Source organism: Sitophilus oryzae, unplaced genomic scaffold, assembly GCF_002938485.1.
Source record: "Sitophilus oryzae breed Bouriz unplaced genomic scaffold, Soryzae_2.0 scaffold_1297_pilon_pilon, whole genome shotgun sequence".
In the NCBI taxonomy this organism is placed as follows: domain Eukaryota; kingdom Metazoa; phylum Arthropoda; class Insecta; order Coleoptera; family Curculionidae; genus Sitophilus; species Sitophilus oryzae.
In genome coordinates this window covers 14,074,310-14,091,451 of record NW_022145945.1, presented here as the reverse complement: position 1 = coordinate 14,091,451, position 17,142 = coordinate 14,074,310, and the positions used below count along the sequence as shown (strand labels likewise).

The 17,142-nt window shown below is 33.1% G+C and overlaps 1 pseudogene; it reads right to left on the bottom strand.

Moving 5' to 3' along the window:
• Window positions 1-322: 322 nt before the first annotated feature.
• The window catches only part of LOC115874498, an 84,986-nt pseudogene continuing 68,166 nt past the window's right edge, over window positions 323-17,142 (bottom strand).

Sequence of the window (17,142 nt, the reverse complement as noted above, 5' to 3'; positions counted from 1 at the left end):
TCCATTTTCTCAAAACTACGTTTTGTGACTTAATAGTTTGCTTCTGGGGTACAGATATGGGTTAGCAGTAAAAATATCGACAAGCAGTATATACCATTAAATATGTCTCAGCCCAGAAATCGAGCCCATATTATGATGTCTATGTCGGTTTTGCTCTCTCTAGACAGAAAATTGGGTTTTGAAAACAGACCACCCCGTACACAATTTGGACTACCCTGTATAAGAAGTATCCAATTAATTTTTTTTACACATAGTAGGTTATAGACATTTGTTAGTAAATATGGCTTATATACATACACTAGTTCAGAATTAGGATACATACCAAACAATAAGTGGCTCGAAAAATTGAATGACGATTACGAATCCGAGAGTTACAAGGATGATGCCCAAATTCAGCAACAACATCAAGCAACACATGCCTTTTATGTTGGGGCAAAAGGGATTCGGGGCTGCCATCGTTTCTATCGTCATTCCCGCTTTTCTTGATCCTCTACCCGTCTTTGCTGTACTCCTGCTAGCTCTGCTAGCGACGGAAGGAGCCATTCCGGACCTGTAGGAGTAGTGGCTGGGTGCTCTAGCTCTAGATGTCCGACTACAGTAATTAAAAGGTTTATTAAAATATTATAAAAAATATATGATATAATTCTTCTCGTGTAAGTTTAGTAATAAGTAAACAAAGCAGGCAAAATTCGTATTTTCTTTAAATAAGAATAGGTAAAATTGATTACGAAGCTTCACTTAATTCAAATTAATAAAAAATAATTTACAATTATTACATTAAAATACAATTCAAAAAAATAATTATGTCATTAAAATTACAAATAGAACATACATGGACATTGAAGAACACAAAAAAGGCGTATCATTAAAATTTTACTACAGGAAAATTGTAAATGGATATAATCATTTAAAAGTTATAAAATATTAAATACTAGACTTTTAACCAGTGTGTGAGATGATCAAAATTTTAAAATTCAAAATTGTTCATGATTAAACATCAACAAAAAAGTCGTTTACCGCATATAGGGATCTCTCCAGTAAGTATGATTTCAGAGCTTTGCGAAATGCAGGAAAGAATGAAAGCGACTTGATATTCAAAGGCAGATGATTGTACATTTTTTTGGCGTTGTACAATATTTAGCCTTTAACTAGTTCTGAGCTCGGGGTTGGCAGATAAAGATCGTGCTGTGTGCTGTGCATTCCTAAATGGATAGTTGTGAGTAGTGAGATGGCCTTTCGGGAATAGCAGATATATGCTTGCGGATTAAGCAAACGGTGGTTTCAAAAATTAATAAAGAAAGAAGAGTCAGTATTTTGAAATTTTTAAAGAAATTCTGGCAGTGAGTTCTATTGTTCAGTCCCAATAAATATCGAACTGCTCTTTTAAAGTTTGAAAATACGATCAAATTAATTAATAGTTGTATATTATACAGGTTGTTTCAAAAAACATGTGTCATCTTTCGTGGGGAGATTCCTCACGCAAAATAAGATTTATTTTTTATATCAACATCCGATTCTGCTTTGTTTCGTAGCTACAGGGTGTTAAAGTCCTAATAATCTTTCGATTTATTATAATTTTCTTCGCAGTACTTTGAGTGATTCGAATGAAATTTTGAGGCTAAAAGTTACTATAAGTGCTATATATTTTAATGCTAAAAAAGTGTCTATAAATTCATCAGGGACGTGCATATGGGTTATCACTGGAATATTTTTCGAAAATAAATATGTGCGCCACTGGACAGACAATAACAAAATATCTAAATATATTTACTTCTATTATCTTAGGATTATGTAAAGTGATCTGAGAGGAAGCCAAAGATGCAATAATATACAGGGTGTTCCATTTAAAAAAATCATCCCGATCCACTCACACTTTTTTGAGCCACCCTGTAGAAGTTATAATATTTTCCTGAAATACGTCCTATTACATACACTAGGTATGTACTTAAACAAAATTTCCAAGCTTTTTAGTCTAGAAGCTACAGATACCCGATGCACTATTGCCGGACTTTGTATACGATAAAAGCTTGACAAAAGTAAAATTCGGAGATTGTGTCATAAGAATTTGCTTAAACTTTTTTTGATTTTTTTTAGCATGTAGATGATGTTTTTTTTTGAAGCAATTTTGCGGAAGCTCTAGAAGCAACTACCCAATTGCTGCTTGCAAAGTCTAGAGAACAGAGTTCTAGAAAAAGTGTTCGCCGAATTTAAAGAGTGGGAAGATAAACTGAGGATAATGTCTATGAATAAAGATGTTATATACTATCGTATTTTTTAAACAACAAGAAAAAAGTGTACAATTTTATACATGTGGTCAAAGTAATGTCTATTATTATAAACGAATTGTCTATTAATATAAATGCCAATGTTAATATTAACAAATACAATATACGAAAGGAAAGTCCTAATAAAAATAATAATAATTACCTGATTTCCGATGGAGCTTTTTATAAGCACCACTGGTAACATAGATATCGGAACCTGTGTCATCGTATCTGCTTCCTCTACTTAAGGCAGAAGGTGCTCTGGATGAGGTGTACCCGTTTTGTCTGGGACTACTGTTGTTTACGTAACCTCCAGCTCGACCATTTCGTTCGTTTACTATCGTATATGGCTAAAACAAAAACGTATGTCAATCAGTACCCAGTATAGCCATAAAAAAATTGGCGCCGGTAGGCACGTATAGCCGCCCATACTAAAATATGTTAATCAAAAGTTGGTAGGCAGTTCTATTAGTTTCAGTTATCTCAAAAACTGCGACTTTGACTGATTTTTGAAGTTATTACAAATTTTGTTGCAAATATTATTCCTAGTCTTAAATTAAAAACCACGTTTCGCTAGCTACTGTAATTTTGGAGTTACGATTTTTAAAAATGTTTAACTCTCCTGTACTCCCCTTTCCAACCCCCTCACCCCCACTCAAAAACTAATGGCCAGATTCTCGGGTGCCCAGTATGTTTGTGCCAAATTTGGTTAAAATCGGTTTAGCGGTTTTTGAGTTATCGTGTAACAGACAGACGGACAGACGGACAGGTAGACAGACAGACACCATGAAAATATTTTTTTGTATTTAGGGCCATTTATGACCCAAATAACTCATTTTGAGTGAAATTAAAAAAACTTTTTTTTGTCGATCTTAATAGCCTACCATACCTGTTGGTATGGTCGGCTAAAATTTGAAACCACAGTTGGCTTGGAAATAACGATCGGTTGTCTTTTTTGATTAGCCATTATGCAGGGTGAGTTTAAGTGCAAACATTTTTAGGGGTAGTATATTTCGACCTATAAGGTTTTGTTCGCCAAAAAAAACATTTTAACTTTAAAGTTTTTATAGTTTTTAGTTAAAAATCATAATTTCTTCTTAATATGGCAACATATGTCTAGTGGACTAAATTTACAAGAAATAAAACCCAAGAAAGGCCCAGTGCTGTGGCCCAGCGGTTTTCAAAATGTAAGCAAAAAATCTTTTTTTTTTTAATTTTCAAAGTAAAATAATTCCGTTATTTTGGACTTATTTGAAACACGGTAAAGAAAAAATATGTTTCTCTTATAGAGATCTATACGAGCCCTGAAAATATTTGCACTTATCCATTATTATTTCCAAGACACGTTTACGCTATTTTTTTTATCAAACGGGTTTTGATATAGGTATATTGACAGTTAAATATATACTCAGATGATGCTCAGATGCAAAAAAAAAACGCAACGGAGATATTTTTGGTTAAATTTAAAGCGTTATATTTTTGTTATTCTTAGCCCTATTTTCGTGAATTTTTTAGCAAACGGTATATAATTAAATCAACTTTAATTCATAAACTAATTTTTTTATAAACTTTAGTATTTGGCATATTATACAGGGTTAATTGAGGGGTTGTTTTTTTACCTAAACTTTAAAACACCCTGTGCAATAATTTCGTGCGTAAATTTTTCTTAAAATATAATTTTGCGGTCAGAACCATGTCTCCTGAGCATTTTGTTTTTTGGATCATGTCAATACATGCTTTTGCTTAATTTTTAAGATGAAATGATCTTGTCATCAACAATTTGTAATTTTTTCAATGATCGTTTCTTTGTGAAATAATTTTTCAATATGACAAGGCCGCTTTGGTGATTATTGTGAACTATACAGGGTGAGTTTCCTACGATGTTCTCTATGGGTATCTTGGAAACTACTGGAGATAGAGAGTCGGTTAAATGGGGAAAAAATTGCAGTTTTGTGGGGTCATAAATATGCGCCTTTCAGATTTTTGAAAAAGTTCATGGTTTTCTAGATATTTCGAAAAAAACAAATTTCGGCTATTTTAAAAATTGTGTCTAATTCCCTTATAAGCTATTTTAGATAAAAAAATTTCAGATAAAAGTTGTAGATAATCACATCCTTAATGAGACTGTGTCCTTCGTTTTTTTCTAAAGCCTGTCATTTTTGACATATAACACAAACATAGGTTTTTTTAAATAGTAACCATAGTTGGCCATGACTTCATAAAAAGCGCCATTTTTTAAGCTTTTTAGTGATATAAGCTATAATATGTTTTCTTCGAAAAACTACTGAGTTATAGCCAATTCTTATCATTTTTAAACAATTTCACTTAGTTAGCCATGGAAACAAGTTTAATCGTCTTTGCTCTCAGAAATGTGAAGCTGTCACATGCAAACTTTGTAAATTAAAATAAGCAAAAATTGTAAATATGAATTTTTCAAATGAAGAAAAGCGTGTAAGATTATTGGTTCAACTTTTCTTGACCATACATTTTCGAGGATACGTGACCGGTGAATGTTACGTTTTTAGAGAACGGCTTTTCAAGACATGTTAAGAAAGTTAAATTTAGTTAAAGACAATTCTTATCTTTCTTGACTAATTTCACATAGATTGCATAGTATTTTTATTCTGTTATGATTTATAACTTATAAAAAGTCAGAATATATTACTAAACGGTTCTTTACAATTTTCATTACATAAACTACTCGTAAAGTTTGAAAAAATAATATCACTACAGACACTTTAAGTTATTTTAGAAAATGTTCAAAAAATCCGCCATTGACTTGAGTTGCATCTTTTTAAAACTGAATTACTACCTATTCTCACAGAAGGACTTAATTAAACTTTTCTCGTACCGCCACTTCGAGTGCCTCTTTTAATTCATTAGTTATTTTGTAAACCTTATTGTTAACCATACCGCATAAAAAATTCTAAAATGGATAGGTCAGTTGATCGAGGAGGCCCATTCAATTAGTCCACCTCTTCCTATACCTGCGTTTGCATAATTATGATATAAATAATTTTTAACATTTCTTTCATTATGGGGGAGTGAGGGGTAGTGTGTCATAATGAAAGTCATGTTGGATTGATGCGCGAGTATCTACGCGCTTTTTTTCATTTGAAAAATTCATATTTACAATTTTTGCTTATTTTAATTTACAAAGTTTGGATGTGACAGCTTCACATTTCTGAAAGCAACTGCGATTGAACTTGTTTCCATGGCTAACTAAGTGAAATTGTTTAAAAATGATAAGAATTGGCTATAACTCAGTAATTTTTCGAAGAAAAGATATTATAGCTTATATTACTAAAAAGCTTAAAAAACGGCGCTTTTTATGAAGTCATTGCCAACTATGGTTTCCATTTAAAAAAACATAAGTTTGTATCATATGTCAAAAATGACAGGATTTAGAAAAAAGCGGAGGACACGATCTCTTGAAGGATGTGATTATCTACAACTTTTATCTGAAAACTTTTTGTCTAAAATAGCTTATTAGAATAGAATAGCTTATTAGAATTAGGGACAGTTTTTAAAATAGCCGAAATTTGTTTTTTTCCAAATATCTAGTAAGCCATGAACCTTTTCCAAAATCTGAAAGGCGCATATTTATGGCCCCATAAAACTGCAATTCTTTCCCCATTTAACCGACTCTCTATCTCCAGTAGTTTCCGAGATACCCATAGAGAACATCGTAGGAAACTCACCCTGTATACTACTATGAACTGCCCATCATGTTCGACGTTTGGGAAATGTTTGGTAGGAGGATTAGAGGTTATTTATTATCATTAAATGAACTTCGCTAGGTTCTTAAAGAAGAATGAGAAAGCATAACGCAATATGGTATATGCAGCCTTAATGACAGTATGATCGGACGTATACAGGCAATTATATCAGCCAAGTGAGGCAATACAAAGTTTAGGGTATTTTTTACAATTTTTTTTTCTGTTTGTATACTTGAGTATTACAGATGTTTTCTTTAATATCGTTAGTTCTGTTATCGTTATTAATGTTTATTAAAGCCAGGACAGTATCGTTGGTCTTTAATGTTTTTTTTTTTATTTTATTTTATTATAGAGTATCCAATGCAGCGTAATACGACGTTACAACATTAGTCACCAAAACTATCTCGTCATATTAAAAAATCACATCAAAAAGTAATGATAACTGAAAAAAAAGTCAAATTGATCATGATCAGTTCATTTTGCTCTTAAAAATTAATTAAAACTTATATTGACATGAATCAAAAAACAAAATGCTCAGGAGTCATGGTTCTGGCCGTAAAATTATATTTTAGGAAAATTTACACACGAAATTATTGCACAGGGTGTTTTAAAGTTAAAGTAACAAAACAATCCCCCGATTAACTCTGTATAATATGCCAAATACTAAAGTTTATAAAAAACTTAGTGTACGAATTAAAGTTAATATAATAATATACAGTTTGCTAAAAAATTCATGAAAATAGAGCTAAAAATAACAAAAATATAACACTTTAAATTTGACCAAAATTTTCTCCGTTGCGTTTTTTTTTGCATCTGAGTGTAATATATCTCAACCTCAACTAGTTGAAGCCTGGTGCATCCGCCATGACATCGGGAAAAAAATAATTTTTTTAATTAAATGAAAAACAAAAATCCGGCGACGACGGTTTTAGAAGAACCAATTAGCTATCTTTTAGTAAAAAAGCAACTTTCTAGAGCAAGTCGTTACTCAGTAGAGACGACACAAATAAACATTAGCATTTTATATATGTAGATGTAATGTGAATGTTACGGAATAAAATTCTTGTGGGAAATGTAATTCCCCATAAGAGAGGTAATTGTACGGAGCGAGAGCCGATCGATATCTTTTACGCGATATTCGATGTGGGTCGTACCGCACACAAAAAAAGACTAAATAAGAAATGATGCAAGGGCATGTAATGAGGTAAGGGAGCAGGGAAGCGAGGGGCATGTTGAAATTTGTTTGTTTAGGCTTTAAAATGTGTGGTCGCTGCACGGAGAAAAGGGAACTACATTGTACTTATTTATGGAGACGAGACCTATATAATTATATTTTAACTATCTATATATGTTTAAGTGCTATTACTATCCAAAGAATAATTAATGTTACTAAGCCAATTATGGATTAATTAGCCCATATTCCAACTATACAAAATTAGAATACAATTTAAGACCATTAAAACAAAAGTTTTAATATTCGATGTACTTAAACAGCCGTTAAACGGTAGCTTACTAAAATGCCGTTAATAGATATTGTGACGTCGTTCACGTCGGCGGAAAGTAATGCCTGCCTATAAGCATTTTGCAAGAGCACCTGTGGCTCCGTGGCTGAGGCTATCGCTTCGTGAGCGAATGGTCCGTGGTTCAAATCTCACGCCGACCAAAACTTTTTTATATTTTTTTTGCTTATAGCGTGATCTTTTTGGTTGGATTGGTTTAGTTATTTGGCGGGTTGGTTAGCGCGGTTATTTGGAGTGTGTTAATTCATTGGTTAGTTGGTTATTTGGTGGGGTTGGTTGGTTTTTATTAATTTATATTTGTTTTTTATATTTTTTATCAGTGTACATGCTTAATACATGCTTTAGAAAAAAACGGAGGACACGATCTCTTGAAGGATGTGATTATCTACAACTTTTATCTGAAAACTTTTTGTCTAAAATAGCTTATAATGGAATCAGGGACAGTTTTTAAAATAGCCGATTTTTGTTCTTTTCCAAAATCTGAAAGGTGCATATTTATGACCCCATAAAACTGCAATTCTTTCCCCATTTAACCGACTCTCTATCTCCAGTAGTTTCCGAGATACCCATAGAGAACATCGTAGGAAACTCACCCTGTATACTACTATGAACTGCCCATCATGTTCGACGTTTGGGAAATGTTTGGCAGGAGGATTAGAGGTCGCGAAGCGGTACCAGCTTCATTAAATGAACTTAGCTAGGTTCTTAAAGAAGCATGAGAAAGCATAACGCAATATGGTATATGCAGCCTTGATGACAGTATGATCGGACGTATGCAGGCAATTATATCAGCCAAGTGAGGCAATACAAAGTTTTAGGGTATTTTTTACAATTTTTTTTCTGTGTGTTAATTCATTGGTTAGTTGGTTATTTGGTGGGGTTGGTTGGTTTTTATTAATTTATATTTGTTTTTTATATTTTTTATCAGTGTAGAGGTTAGTTGCTTTGGTTAAGTTGGTTATTTAGTGGGGTGGATAAGCGTTGATAAGTCCTTATAAAATTATTATATTTCATAAAGCCGTCAAGTGCGTCACATCAACGACGTCATACCTATTAACGGCATTTTAGTAAGCTACCGTTTAACGGCAGTTTAAGTACAGCCTTTAATATTTAAAGATATTATTCTCACATCATATTGGTTGAACAGTTGATGGGTTGAAGTGACGAATGCGACCGCTTGTTGAAGTCCAATTAGCAGAATTGCCGTTTTGATACAACTCACTCTGAGACCCTATCCCTAGAGATAGTACAAGGTGAGTCAACGATATAGGAAAGTCCATTATCTTCTTTGTTTCGAGGTTTACAAAAGAATGTTAAATATAAAAGTAATTGGAAAGGTTAAGATGCACATTTTAATATTATTATGGAATATACAGGGTGCTTCCAAAGAGTGTGGCGGATATAACATATATATATGTTTTTAAAGACAATACCTGCCAATTTTTTATTTCATTTTTAGATTCTGCGTAAAATTTTATAACTTTTTTCACTACTGTTGGTAAATAATCTCACCGTGTTAATAAGGAGAAAACGTTTTTTTAAATAAAAAATTAACATTTAAAACACCAATCCATAGCCTTTCGAATATCCGAATTTTTTTGATATCATAATCATCATCATATATTATCGTGATAATAACGGAAATCTTCCCTGTCATATAATAAGATAACTACAATATTCGTGATAGAAATCGGCTCGTTCATGACTTTTTCGTCTGCAAATTGCTCTCTGCTCCTCGAAATGGGTAAGTGGGTAAAAGTCGTAATGCCGAAACACATCGCGCCGCGCTGATCTCTTACGGTAAATGAAAAAGAAAAAGCCACGCATCTTCGGACGTAATTGGCCTAGGTATACGTAGAAATTCAGATGTCAACTTTAATCAAGGAGAGAGAATTGCAGAGAGTGTATACAGGGTGTCGCTGGTTGAGTTTGCAATGGAAGCTTTTGGAGGACTACTATATTGAAATTAAGCTTTTTTTGCATATGCCTTACATGTATTATTATTCATAGTATGGAATGCAATTATTAAAATATTTGGCGATACTAGCTTCGTTCAGGGTTGCAATAAGAAAATTTTTAATTGTGCAGAACTTGACCAAAAAAATGTGTAGCATTCTGTAGCCATCCATGATCAATAACTGTAAACTATCCAATAAGACGGACGTTCGTCAAATTTTACAGCATGATTACTTAGTCTCACTTCCACTAGTTTGTATACGTCAATATATTCATTTCCCATTTCATTTCCTCCCTTGCCAGCAAGGATTGCAGTGACGTCAAAATTGATGCCGCGAAACTAACGATTTTATGGATAAATTAGACCAGTTAATTCTGTCTAAAAACTGTAAACTATTCAGGACTGTTTAATCGGCCAAATTTGTCCATAAAAACTGCAGTCCTTGCTGTCATGGGAGGAAGTGAAATAGGTATTGAATAATATTCACGTATCCAAAGGAGTGGAAGTGAGACTGTGATCTACAGTGACGTAATTGAGTAGTGAAATTTGGCTAAAGTACGTATTATGTATTATTTAAGAGATTAAGCAATCCTGTCTATTTACCCTTTTTGGCTATTGTCTATTGGTCCATGACTCATGACACAAAAAATTTAAAATACACTTGCGGCCCCTTTTGACTTTTGATGTACCAACTTAGATAACTTAAAAGCAAAAGAAAATCACCTTTTGTTAGCTGATTTACTGTTCTGCTATTATTTTTTATACGAAATACGTAAATTTTTATTATTTTCTGGACTTTATTTTCTTTGCCTAATAGAATTTTGCCTAACTTCGAATTGATTGTTACTGAGATTGCTTTTAGAGCTGCTTGACGGATAAGATGACTTATTTCCTGTTTTCGATAGTTCCTCTCTAAGATAAATTGTACGCATCTTTCGATAGCGTAGATTTCTGCCTGAAGGATGCTTGGGTAGGTGCCCATTGGTTCGGATTATTTTGTTTTTACCCTAAATACTCCTATCCTTGTCCCTGCTTTGGTTTTGGAATCTTCAGTATACCACGTTATGGTATGGTCTTTTACCTGCCGAGCAAACGTTTCTTTCTTCTTTCTTCGAATCCATTTTATTGCTCAATACTACAGTGAGGTGTTTCTCAAAGTTTTACATTCTTGGTACGTAGGTTGTCTTTTAAGTTTTTACAAAAAGTATAAAGTGTTTTATTGATTTCCGAAATATTCGCCCTTAAGGTCTATACATTTTTCCATACACTCAAACCAATTCTGGAAACATGTTTTCCACTTTGAAGCTGATATCGTAGAAACATGGTTTTGCAGCTTCTTGAGATGATGAAAATCTTTTGTTTGACATCTTTTATCGCCTAATGACTTTTGTTTCCCACAAGGAAAAGTTATTAGGCGATAAATCCTATTCATCCGATTTAATGAGACATTAATTCAATATTTTTTTCCTACAAATATTCAGTTGTTTGACGTGCTTTATGCATGGGAGCTGGCATTGTCGTGATGACGAATGATGCGACGTGTCTTGTTCTTGTTGTAAAACCATTCGGCATTGAAATTGTTGCATACCATTCGGCATTAACAGTTCTTCGATCATCCAATGGAATAGCTGCGACGTGTCCAGTACAACCGAAAAAACAAGCAATTGTAATAACTTAAAAGGCAACCTACGTATGTCATCCACTGGGAGATGGAGAAGCGGAATTTTCTTTTTGAGGGTGTTCCAAGCCCGTGACTTGAAAATCCCAGTACTGTTTCCGTCAATGACCATTCTAATCATTGTCGCATTGGCATGGCTACCGACGACAATGTGCAGTGATGTTAGGTCTAGAATGACCTCCATTTCTGCTGTTGGACATGTTCTCTACAGTCTCCGTACTTTGCACAGGTTTTGCCTTGCTCTACGTTGCTCTAGTTGTGCGTATCAAGTAACTGCTCCATAGTCATGGGTCTTACTATCATGGTATACATCCAGCGCAAAATGTTAGGCGCAGCCCCACCTATTTCCCGCCAGTCTTCTGCATATCATGCGAGTCTTTGTGGCTTTGCTAGTAATGTTCTTAATATGCCTGTTCCAGAAAAGTTTACTATCCAGGGTTATTCCCAGATATTTCACTTCCTGTCGCATAGGCATATCTACCGACGACAATGTGTAGTAATGTTAGCTCTAGAATGACCTCCATTGCTGCTGTTGGGCATGCTCTCATGGCATCTGTGATGCAGATGCATGCCAGTCTCCGTACTTTGCACAGGTTTTACCTTGCTGCACGTTGCTCTAGTTTTGTGTACCAAGCAACTGCTCCAGAGGTAATCATGGGACTTCCTATCATAGTACACATCCATGCAAAAAAAAAAATCTGCTTCATATTAACCTTATATTTGTCTATCTTGAGATCCCTTTTAACTGAAAATTAGGAACACTCATTCAAATATAGTTAGAAAAATTTAGTTCACGTCGCATGTATCAGATCAGATTATATCACTGTTGCGTGCTTGTGTAATAGACCGATAAATATAACCTTAATATTTTGATTGCTTTTTTGTCTTTATCAATTCAATCGGTAATACGATTGAATTGAGAATTATGGAGCGCACTTGAAGAACTTAATGGCTAGGTACCTATACAGAAATAGTAATTTCTTTGGCGATACTAACCTATAAATAAATAGATACGTATCTATCTATATTCTATGACATGGAAGGTGCTTAGTTGAAGTAATATAAAAAGAAACATCAATTATCTATACTATTATTTATTATCGAGTCAATAGAATTCATTGTAATCGAAATAGCTGTTCATTTATTGATTTCATAAATTTTATATAAAATTTTTGTTTACTTTATTTCATTATAACGACTGGAGATTATAGTATATTGATATTTCTGTTGATATTTTTATTAGGAGTAAAAATGACACTTTGTGCGGCGAGGCTTTCATAAATTCATAAAACGAGGATTTCATAAATTTTATATAAAATTTTTGTTTACTTTATTTCATTATAACGACTGGAGATTATAGTATATTGATATTTCTGTTGATATTTTTATTAGGAGTAAAAATGACACTTTGTGCGGCGAGGCTGTACGTTTGACGGACGAGCGTTAAGCCCCATACTCACACTTCGCTACTTCACTTCGTTCCTTCCTCGCCTCCCTTCGTCCAAAAATCATATATTTACTATGAGAAATTGTCGATTTTATGCGACTGTGTGTTCCTTCCTCTTTCGTCAAAACGCTCTTTCGTCCGTTTACTTCCTCGAAACGCTCCTTCCCCGTACCGTCGTAAGTGAAGTGACGAAGTAACGCGAGGAAGTAACGCGAGGAGGGGACGAAGGAGCGAAGTGTGAGTATGGGGCTCTAAGCCCCATACTCACACTTCGCTCTTTCCTTGCGTTACTTCCTCGCGTTACTTCCTCGCGTTCCTTCGTCCCTTCGCTTCCTTCCTTCGTCTATTCGATGCTTGGAAATTAGTCAGTTATGCAACAACACACCACAAAATATTTTTAATATAGCAGCTACATGTTTAATACGAAATATCTAGTAACCTCTAAAATTTTTAAAAAATCCGAAAGGCGCATAATTTTTATTTTATAAAACTGCAATTCTTTGTCGTGTCAAAAATAAAAATTGAATTTTAATAACATATTTTTTTTAATAAATCCGAATATTTCAGTATCATGTACAAGGTATATCAGTATGAATGTACAAGGCGAGTCAACAATAGAGTAAATTTTATTATGTAATTTATATCGAAACCATGAAATATGACATACTAATTAAACGTTAATGATGTCAATCCCCATTTCTTCAGATATTTTTGTAAAGGCATCATGCACATTATTTCTATTTTTTTATTTTTGTCGCTACTATTACATAAATATGGACATGCATTTTTTCAAAAATATGAAGACAATATTGTTTTTTTCTTTCCATTTTTAGACTATTGTGTGTGAATTATTTTTATATCGACTGGCGATTGCTAGATGTACAGGATGTCCCATTTGTGTGTGTTTTATGGGGTTTCTGGTTTATGAGTAGAGATATAAAGATGCTGTTTTCACATCATTGTTCTACTTATTATGAAACTAAATATGCTACATAAGAAATAAGAAATAACTTTGAAATATATATTTATCCTAGCCTTCTTAGTTCAAAGTTATTTCTTATTTCTTTCTTTTACTTTTTATTTTTTAATTAGTAGAAATTTTTGCATTTTTCGATAACCTTTGTATCTCGATTATCTTATAACTTATCGAAAAGGTGAAAAGGGTCAGTGATGGGCGGTAGGTAAGTACCCAATTTGTAGATAAATAAAATCTGGGTATATATGTATATACCTGTAGATTTAGATAAACATCCTAATTTTAATAAAAGGAGTTTCCGACGACGGCATAGTAAATACCCGGTATAATGCCGGGAATAGAAATATACCAATATATAATATCTACAATATATATAAGAAATATTGTAGATATACTCGTATTCCTGACATTACTGGTATTATATCGGGTATTTACTATGCGGTCGTTGGAAATACCTTTTATAAAATTAGACTGTTCATCTAAATGTACAGGTATATACCGGATACCCTGATTTTTGTTTTGTTCTACCTATTGAGTACTTACCCACCACCCGTGTCTCGTTTTTTCAGGTAGAATGGCAGTGACGAAAGTGGTTCTTCGTTGGGAGCTGTCTATTTCGAAAAATGACTCAAACTTATGTTCTTTTTTAAACAGGACACTTTATATATTATTTTTATTTTATTTGCCTTGTTAATCCTTGATTAACGAGAGCTTTCGAAAATTATAATATACTCTATATTTATTTATTTAGGTACTGCTAAACTGCTAAACGGCTCTTATTTTATTTAACTTAATTTTACCAGATAATTTTGCTTTGCATCGTGATATTTTGATAAACTACACGGAAACTGAACTTGTGCTGCTTTTAAATAACATGCCAATAACCAACATTTTACGTCAAATAAATTAGTTGATTGTTTTGATTACCTAATTTAAACCGGCCGACTATGTAATAAAGTTAAATAATGCATTTTTATCCCGTTTATGAAAATAAGTATTTTAGAAAGCTCGTAACAAGGAAAATAAAATAATATACAAAATATCGTATTTAAAAAAACATATAAGTTTTAGTCAATTTAAAAAAAGACGGCAGAGTTACGTCACTGCATTCTACGTGAAAAACTGTACGGGAGACCGTTTTCACCTTTTCGATAAGTTATGATGCAAAGGGGATCGAAAAATGCAATAATTTCAGATTCGCCCTGTATTTTAGGAAGTAAGAGAGCTAGGACATATCTGTATGTAGCATCTTTAGTTTCATAAAAAAGTAACAGCGTAATGTGAAAACCGTATCTTTGTATTTCGACTCATAAACGAGAAATCCTGCAAAACACACGAAAATGGGATACCCTGTACAGACGTACTGCCAAATCAAGAAATCAACTACGAATGAAATCCAAGATCGATTTAAATATTTTATATATTTTAATATTTTTTTGTGTTCGTGATAATACCTTTGCTACTTCCTCCAAAAACCGACAGTACGTGGAAGAACCGTTTCGAGGAAGTAAACGGACAAAGTAGCGTTTTGACGAAGGAGGAAGGAACAGACAGTCGCATAAAATCTACATTTTCCCATAGTAAATATATGATTTTTGAACGAAGGGACGCGAGGAAGTAACGCAAGGAAGGAGTAGAATAGAAGTGTGAGTATGGGGCTTTAGCGAGCCGAGGCACAAAAAGTAATTTTTACTCCGAATAGAACAAAGTCATAAAAACAACATAACAAAAGATTTAAGTCATACATTGTATGTAATTATAGAAGGTCGCTTTTATGTATGGAAACGGTCGATTATTAGGTAAAATATAGGAGGTACCTCAAAAAGTTAAATACAAAAGTTATAGGGTTTATAAATATCTATTAGCGGGTAATAAATTTAAGTATACAGGGTCGTTCATAAAGTCGTGGCACATCAAAGTTTAATTTTTTTAAATGGAACCCCCTGTATATTATGCATATTTCGGTTCTTCCTTCAATTGTAAGCAAAAGTCGAAATACATACAATGCACCTCTTACCAACCGTTTCCGAGTTATTGACTTTTGCAAATATCACTTAAACAATTTGATTTAATTAATTTCGATATGTTCTGGTTCATTTAACGATCCCATTTTGCCGAAACTGTGATACTTAATAATATTTGACATTAGTTCTTAAGTTAGCATTTGTAGATGTATAAAAAATGAGAGTATAGTAAGTCTGGAATTACAAAATTTTCGTTTAACATTTGAATTCTTCAATTTATGTACATTGTGTATTACGAGTATTGTTTAAAATTGAAGGAAGAATTGAAATATGCAATAATATACAGGGGGTTACATTTAAAAAAAAAGTTTGATGTGACACAACTTTATGACCGACCCTGTATACTTAAATTTACTAGTAGCTAATAGGAATTTAAAAAATCATTACAAAATAGTATCACAGTTTCGGCAGAATGGCATCATTAAATCAAACCAAACACATCGAAATTTATTAAATCGAATTGTTTAAGTGATATTTTCATAACTCGGAAACGGTTGCTTTGAGGTACATTGTGTGTATTTCGATTTTTGCTTAGAATTGAAGGAATAATTAAAATATGCAATAATATACAGGGGATTCTATTTAAAAAAATGAAACTTTGATGTGCCAGGACTTTATGAACTACCCTGTATACTCAGTGGCGGACTAAGCCTGTCGGGGGCCCGGGGCGGCGAAGCTAAATGTGGCCCCCGGTCTGTTTAGATAATGATATGCTTCTAATGCACATTTTGTAAAAATTGAATGACGTATGTATAATGGTTGACAAAATTCAAGTATTTATACAGGGTGTCCCAGGCTGAGCCTGCGTTAGAAGTTTCTAGAGAACTACAATATCTAAATACGAGATTTGGTGCATATCATTGTTTCATAATGAGATCTATCGATTAAAAATATTTTCAATAATATTTTCAAAATGGCGGCACTTTCGGAAGTACCGGAAGTTTTTTATTACATACTTAAATTCTCTGTAAAATTTTATGAATTTTGACTCTATACCTAACGTTAACCGTTTTTGAGAAAAAAAAATATTTATAATTTTTGGAGGAAAAAAATGGCCTGTCAAAAATATGTATATAGCCTAAACGTCAAATTTAGTGATTGCCACAGCCACTGTACCATAAAGAAAAGACATGTGGTTATCTATGTCAAAAATTAAATTGTCCGAATGTCATATTGGCCGCAGCTGTCATGGAATTGAGCGACTAAAAAATTATCATAAATCATTTTTTTTTCAAATGGAAATCAACTTTTTTTATTTCACTCGTGAAAAGGCTTTCGTTACTTTCGTTTTTAAAATTTGTTACTTTTTGACTATACATGTTCCTGTACCTAAAATAAATCGTTTTTAAGTTATTTGAGAATTAGCTTTAAAGCGTATATTTTTCTTGATTTTAACCAGTAGTCTATATGACAGTATATTATCGATCATCATTTCCAAGCTAACTTTGCGCTGTTTTTTTTCGATCGTACGGTATATTTTTAAAATATCAACTATTAGATATCACTAAAGAACGAAAATACGAGATATATTTATATAAATACACTTTTTAAACTTTT